The sequence below is a fragment of the Trichechus manatus genome, unplaced genomic scaffold (assembly GCF_000243295.1).
Source record: "Trichechus manatus latirostris isolate Lorelei unplaced genomic scaffold, TriManLat1.0 scaffold00211, whole genome shotgun sequence".
In the NCBI taxonomy this organism is placed as follows: domain Eukaryota; kingdom Metazoa; phylum Chordata; class Mammalia; order Sirenia; family Trichechidae; genus Trichechus; species Trichechus manatus.
In genome coordinates, this window is record NW_004444147.1 from 3880997 (window position 1) to 3887391 (window position 6395).

A 6395-nucleotide genomic window follows, 5' to 3' on the forward strand; every position below is an offset into this window, starting at 1 on the left:
ATCGCTGGTTACTGGTTATTCTGTCTCCTGCTGGAAGCTCCGTGAAGCTGCTTTCTCATAACCCCTGTTTGCTGGTCTCTGATAGGAGTCCAAGATGGGGGATCCATGCTGTGTTAGCTGATAGGGGACCTCTGCATGTATCTCTCCTCTCTGTTCTTCGTTGGTTTCTTATTTCATTTGGTGCTTGGCTGAGTTCTTTATCTCTTCATTTGATGTTTAGGGTTCAGGATTTCTGTTTTCTCTGTTTGGCTTAGTTTCTCGGATCTTTGCTGTGGAGGGATGGCGTGGTGCTTCTGCTTAGAGCGCCATGTTGCCAGAAGTCCCCTCTTTTTTTTTTAAACCATTGTGTGCCTTGTTAGGTTTTTTCATTGCAATGATTCACTCTGGTTACTTAAGTAGGGTATTTGTTTTAAGGATCCAGTGCAAGTGCAGCCTTAGTAACTAGGTTATTTTATCACTCCTCAGTGGAACATGTTTATTAATCCTTACTCTAATGCTCTGGCATTCTCATGACTCAACCATTCTTTCTGTCCTTTTCCTGTATTTACACTTCCACTATCACTACCAATTAACTTACTTTACTAGAGTTTAAATTACAGAGGAAGGAACTGATGGGTCCACTTAATGATCATCATCCTGCTTAGGCAGAACTTTCTTGATAGACCTCCTCTGGGTGACTCCTGGTCAGGATGGTGAAGATGTGAAACCAAACATGGCACCTATCTATAAGGAACTACATAGGACAGCTGTGGTGGTTAATTTTATGTGTCAGTTTGGCTAGGCTATGGTACCCAGTTGTTTGGTCAAGCACTAGTCTACATTCTGTTATGAAGTAATTACATGTGATTAAATCATTTGGCCTTGACATGGATTTCCCTCCACAATGTGGGAGGGCCTTATCCAATTCGTTGAAGGCTTAAGAGCAAAAAGGGAGTTTTCCTAGGTGTATTCTGCCTATAGGGTCACTATGAGTCAGAATCAACTCAACAGCCAGGGGTCGGTTAAAAGGCTATAAATAAACATTTGCCAGCACTCCCTCACTCTTCACCCTTCCCACGGCTTGACCTACAGATTTTGCGATATAAGACTGCCTGTCACCTGACCTACAAATTTTAGACTTTCTCTATTTCTCTTTCTCCCTCTGTCTCACTAGTTCTGTTTCCCTAGAGAACCTTGACTAAGGCAATCACTTCAGGGACTGTGAACATGGCATGCATTGGTAGGGTTGGCCAGCCCAGTACACTGCATAGCCTATCTTCTAGGAATCCAAGGGAAGTGAGGGAACCTAAGGAAAATCTGGGAATATCGGGCTTCTTTTGGAAAACTGGATTTCTGACCACATTCTCCCATGATCCCTGGTGAGGCAACAAATGGCTGGAGCTGAATAGAGGCTGCCTTTTTAAAATAAGGCTATGCTCATCCAGCTCATTTCACTTATTTACCTGTCTGACCCATAGAGGCAACTAAGTTTGAATCTCCTATAAAAATAAATTGGTGGCAGTGAGACAAATGGAAAGAACTCAGCTGTGGGGCACCTGAAGACTTAGGCTAAGGTAGTTCAGAGGAAATGGAAAGGTGGACATGGGAATAAAAGCCAAAGACGCGGTGACTGACAACACAGGTCCAACAGGGAGACCAGATAGGGTGAGAAGTATGACCGTCAGGAGAGGAGAGGAGGAGAAAAGGGAGGGAGAGTAAAGGTTAGGCTCTTAAACTTTCAAATCTGGTTGACTTGGAGTGTAACAATAGTCTTAACGGAAATATGAAAACCCAGATGGGGCATTTTGGGGAGAAAATATGATTGCCTTGGTTCAGTAAGGCTTTATTTTTGATGTTCTTCATTTTAAAGCCAAATGAATTGAAATTTTTATGTTTTGTCTCTGGAAAACAGAAAATACCGAACTAATTATGCTGCATTTTACTTGTATATGAACCACTGATAGAAAAAGCTTTCTGACTCTTGTTCAGTGTAAAACACAGAAATCATTTTATTTAATCATTCTGGTTATTTTTGGTTATTCAGCTTTACTTCCAAGAAGTTTAAATTAAGGAAAATGGTTTGAAACATACCCTCTCAAATCTCATTTATTTTTCAGGTCTCAGGACAGTCAATTCAATCCAGAACTTCTAGTCAGCTAAAATTCCATTAGGAAACAGCATATTACATTTTTTACCAAATACTGCAGTGCCCCAATTTTCACAGGGTTTGAATTTAGGGTCATATAATAAGGTAGAATTTCAGAGTCTAGGGCTCTTCAACTATGTGATAATACAGGGTTACAACAGGAACACTTGTTCTGGAGAAATGCTTATGATTTTCAAGTCTAAGTGAGACTAGGTAGAGAGTTTTTTTCCTTTAGTTTACATCCACAAAACAGAAAAATGAGATTTGGCCAATGATTTTCTGTTAATTCTTCCTAAGAAAATAACATTTCCATGTCCTTATTACATCTAGAAAAATGTAACGATTTATACAAAACAATCAAACTGACGTTGCCTGAGTTATGTTTAGCATGCCCTTTTTTCATTCTTGAAAAGTTAGGATTTGCACAAGAAAATAAAACTGGAATTTCCTGAGCTATATCATTTGTAAAAATTCCTGAACACTTAGAGAAAGACCAAAAGAATGTTTGGATTGCAGAGCTGAAGAACAAGAATAACCACCCGCATGAAGAAGCTCAGAATGAAACCGTGCTGTTGATATTTTGCCAAGTTTGATTTAAGATATTGATTGTGAATCATAGCCAAATATGACTCATTGCTATAAATGCCACAACTAAAATGATGTCATTAGCTTTTTGAGTTGCAGGAGAAGAGGATGATATTTTGGCCTAACTAGCAAGTTATCATATTACATTTATTCTTAACATGTACACCAAGTGTATAGAGTGTAATTAGTTTAAATACTGACATCAGCGTTTTTAAAAATTACAGCCCAGCCAGATCAGCCTACAGTGACTAGCCAATAACCCATTCCATGCACACAGAGCTTACAATCAGCTCTTACTGCTATACCCTAAAGTGTAAGCAGTCAGGTAAAGATACCAGATTTCTAAGGATCAAATCAAACAAGAAAAAAAAAAAAGGAACTTGGAGGACATAGAGACAGAGAGAAGAAGAAATTTTATAAATCCCCTCTACTTAATAGCCTGAGTGTTAGGAGTTATAGTATATCCATGAAACAAACAGGATACTATAAAAAGGAAACTATAAAAAAGAGCTATTGAAAAGGAAACTATAAAAAAGAGCTATTGAAAATTAAAAATGCATGACAAAAATAAAAATTCCAGTAGAAAAAAATAAAAGGTTTATTTAAGGCAGTCTCCCGTGAAGTAAAATTTACAGATGAAGAGTTTGAAAAATAGGAAAGAAAAGAGAATTAGAGGATTTGTCCAGGAAGCCAAATATTCTACATAGGAATTCCAGAAAGAACAGAAGAAATTAACAAACAATTCAAGCCAGTTTCTCAGAACTGAAAGTCATGAGTCTGCAGCTTGAAATGGCCCACTGAGTGCTCAGCACAATGGGTAAAAATAGGCCTACATATGATGTTAAGAAATCACGTTAAGATCTCTCAAAGGGAAAGCAGGTCATATACAAAGCATCAGAATCAGAATAGCATCTGACTTATCAGCTTGAAGCTAGGGAACAATGGAACAATGACTTCAGAATTCCAAGGGTAAATGAATTCCAGCCTAGAAGTCTGTTTCCTCCAAAACTATGAATCAAGCATAAGGATAGAATAAAGATATTTTCAAGCATGTAAGAACTCAAAAAATTTACTCCCTGTGCAGTATTTCTCAGAAAGCTACAAGAAGAGGTGCTTCATTGAAGAGTAAGACATGGGATCTAGGAAACAGAAGATCCCACACAGGAGAGGAAGGAGAAGTGTTTCCGGATAAGGGGAAAGGTGATCTCAGGATGACAGCTGTACAGGTGGCCTAGACAGCAAGTAGCCCAGAGCACAGCAGGAGGATGGACGATTCTGGGGGAGAAAGGGAACTCCAGAGAAAAAGATGGAATTGATATCCTCAATAAGTTTGAAGGGATTGAGAAGAGATTGACACTTCCGGCAACGAGCTCAGAGATGAGTAAATGCTGGGAAAATAGAAAATGAAGTCAAGGGAAAAAGCAAGGCAATTATTAATTCCAAGGAAGAGAAAATGTACAAGAAATAGAATGTATTCATAGTACAACTGATCACAGGTATATGCCAAATATCATTAGAATCCAAACTTATGCTATAACAATATTGGGAGGATAGGGAGGAGAATATGTGTATATATGTGTATGTGTATATATGTGTATAAATATACATGTATATGTAGAGAATGGGATTCTGGGTAAAAATAGACCTGAAAACCTCATCTTCATAGTCAAAGTTTTTCAGTTTATATCTAAAGCAAACAAAAAAAGTAGCATTATAAATATTTTATTTAAAAGAAAGAAGTAAAAGGGTTGAAAGAGGTTGCCCGGGGGAGGAGGGAGTGGGCAGGAAGCAAGGGTGGGCAGGGGAGGTCCAGGAAACCTACGGTTTTGTTTTAGGCCCTGTAGTCCTTATTTTACTTTTTTTTTTTAAATACATGATTTTTTAAAATGCACACTGACGGGATTTCAAAGTTAAAGCAAAGGCACAGAGACATGAGTGTACAGGGCTGGCATGTTTAGGAAAAAAATAGTGCAGAAAAGTTTGAAATTAGATAGGGGCATACTGGGAGGGGTGCTTGGGGCCCTTCTAAGGAATTTAGAGGATTTGAGAGGAGACAGAAAGGAAGGGGCAAGTCAACCAAAACTGAAAGGCAAGCAACTAGTTCAGAAAGTATTTGAATTGTTCAGCTAAGATCTGAGGGAACTAAGGTCAGAACTAAAGCACTCAAGTGGAGTGGAAGGGATTAGATAATATGAGAAATATTCCAGGTAGAATTGACAGGATTTGGTTACTAATAGGATGTGGGAGTGAGGGAGAAGAGTTAAAGATTATTGGATTTTTCCAACCGTGTCTGAGGGATTCTCATGTCAAAATTTATTTTGCCCAGTTTTGATGGTTCTCTTCATTTCCCAGAGTTGGATCCATATGATATTTGGTCAGAAGAAAATAAAAGCACCAAATTTGGTCAGAAGAAAATGAAAGTGTACCACTGGCAGGATCTACTGACATCACTTCAGGGTCATTATGAGGTCCCAAGGATGTGAAAATGCTTGTCACATGGTACAAATGCAGGTGATTCTGTCATGGCTATTATTGTTTTCTAAACAAAGTGACTCAGATTCTGAGGGTAATGCCAAATGAAAAATTTCAAACAGGTTTTCAGCAATGTCAACAACATCGAACATTGATACATACTGATATATCAGCAGCCTTCAAAATGGGCATATCTTTCATTGTAATATTATTTTATTATATTATATCATACTCTATTATATACTGGCACTATTTCATTACCTAAATGGCTTAAATAACCAAAATGTCTTATTTGGGGATTAGATGTTTCGTTTCAAAGAAAAGAAACTATACCAGCTAGCTCAAGCAAAATGGGATTTACTGTGAGAATGCCAAGCTTGAGGAAGCCATGAAAAGCTAACCAAGCCTGAGGAGGAGCTCTGGGCCATCAACCTGACCTAGAACTCTCAGTTCCCGCTCACAACTAAAGCAACTTATGAGAGTTCCTCTTCCAAATTTCCAAGAAAGGATTCTGATTTGTCCAGCTTGGATTTGGTATCCACCCCTGGTCCAACTGGTTGTCAGAGGAGCTTCAAGCAATTTTTAATCCATTTGTGCTTTCTACTAATTGCTCCCTGCTAAAGCTTTATTCTTTTAAGTTTCAAAAAATTAATGTGTTTTTCCTTTAAAATTTTGAATCTTTGGTTTTTAAATATGACTGCATATGATTGCAGGAACAAAATTTATTGCCTGTTTTTTTTTTTTTTTGGTCAAGGTATTCTCAAACAGAAAAAACCAAGGTTTCGGTGTGTATGCATTCACACAGGTTAAAACCCACATTTAAATAAGCATCTAAGAATATCCTGTGTTCCTCGCTACTGAGTCAGTGGCTGCAGCTTTAGATGTGTTATTTATCATCAGCGCTTTCTCAAATTCATCCTGTGTAGAAAATTCCGTTTTTCAAAATTATTACACTATCAGGAAAATCAGGATGTTTAATATTTTTGTGTTTCAGGGAACTGACTGTGGTGGGAAGTAGAACTAAATATAATATAGTGAATAAAATAACAGCAGCAGGAAAGTGAGCCGACTTGAATGATCAAAAGTTAAAAGCCATAAAACAAACAGTGGTTTGTGAAGTTGACCAGCTTATTTTTTAAAAAATTAGCTTCTGAAGTCTTGCTGCAAAGTCACATGCTCAGCTCACCAGGTTCTAGTGGTCAGACATAATGTG